At 42.1% G+C, this 1,585-nt stretch overlaps 1 pseudogene; it reads left to right on the top strand.

Annotated features, from left to right (window-relative positions):
* The first annotated feature begins 205 nt into the window (after positions 1-205).
* Positions 206-821, top strand: LOC102264174 (annotated as a pseudogene).
* The last annotated feature ends 764 nt before the right edge of the window (positions 822-1,585 follow it).

Here is a 1,585-nt window from a genome sequence, read left to right as displayed (position 1 = left end):
AAGGCACGTGGTGCCACGTTCAAGCTTACAACCACAGCCATTGGCTATGATTGTGCTGGGAGGGCCCTGCCCTCCAGCTGGGACTTGCACGTGGCAATGAGAGGACCCTGTCCTTTCATTAGTCCGAGGCTTAAACCTGGCCGAAACACTGTAGCCGCGCCCCACAATATTGTACTGGCCTGCTGCTGGCCCACAGTAGGTTTGCATGGACAAGATCTATGAAGGCCAGGTGGTGACTGGAGGTGAATACAAAGTGGAAAGCATTGATGGTCAACCTGGTGCCTTCACCTGCTACTTGGATGCAGGGCTTGCCAGAAATACTACTGGAAATAAAGTTTTGGGGGCCCTGAAGGGAGCTGTGGATGGCGGCCTATCTATCCCTCACAGCACCAAACGATTCCCCGGTTATGATTCAGAAAGCAAGGAATTCAATGCAGAAATACATCGGAAGCACATCATGGGTCAGAACGTTGCGGTTATATGCGTTATCTAATGGGAGATGAAGATGCTTCCAAGAAACAGTTCTCTCAATATATAAAGAACAACGTACCTCCAGACATGATGGAGGGGATGTATACGAAAGCTCATGCTACTATACGAGAGAATCATCTATGAGAAGAAGCCTAAGAAAGAAGTTAAAAAGAAGAGGTGGAACTGTCCCAAAATGTCCCTTGCCCAGAAGATCGGGTAGCTCAGAAGAAAGCAAGCTTCCTCAGAGCTCAGAAATGGGCTGCTGAGAGCTAATAAACCAAATCACAATTTTCTATGAAGATTTTCCAGAAGAGAGACAATAAATGTATTAGGCAAAGAGCAAAAAAAAAGAAAAAGAAAAAGAAATGCATTTCAAATCTTACATTTAGAATTCTTCATCAAGACAATATACTAGTATTACATGGCTTTGATCAAATACACACTAATAATATTTATGATGCAAATATTTTTCTGGATTGAGTTAAACAGCCTTATAGTCAGAGGAAATAAAACAATTTTGTTACAGATAATTGTGACAGGATAACCAGAAATAAGACTTATGCTTCTCTTATTCTGAGGGAAGTGGGATAAAAACATGAGTTTGAAGAAAAAGAAAGATGTAGTTTTCAACTGACAAAGATCTCTGCTCACATACCTTTGAAAATGGATGGGAGTTACATGGGATTCCTTCAAAAGTGAGGTCATTTTTATCTTGAAATTCATAGTATGTTGGCAAGTACACACTTTACAGTTTAAACATAAAAAAAAAAATTACATGTTAAAGTTAAGTGGAGCCCGGCCGGCATGGCTCAGTGGTTGAACATTGACCTATGAACCAGGTCACAGCTTGATTCCTGGTCAGGGCACATGCCCGGGTTGCAAGCTCAATCCCCAGTGTGGCGTGTGCAGGAGGCAGCCAATCAATGATTCTCTCTCATCACTGATGTTTCTCTCTCCTCTCTCTCTCTTCCTTCCTCTCTGAAATCAATAAAAATATATATTAAAAGTAAATAAACAAAGGAAGGAAGGAGGGAAGAGAAAAGTTAAGTGGGGAAGTAGAGTTTTCCCAAATTCTTTTTGGGCTTAGATGTGTGAGCAGCGCTGCTGTGGCTGC

This window comes from Myotis brandtii, unplaced genomic scaffold, assembly GCF_000412655.1.
Source record: "Myotis brandtii unplaced genomic scaffold, ASM41265v1 scaffold561, whole genome shotgun sequence".
NCBI lineage: Eukaryota > Metazoa > Chordata > Mammalia > Chiroptera > Vespertilionidae > Myotis > Myotis brandtii.
Note: the sequence above shows the minus strand (reverse complement) of the source record. Positions and strands in the feature narration are given on the sequence as shown.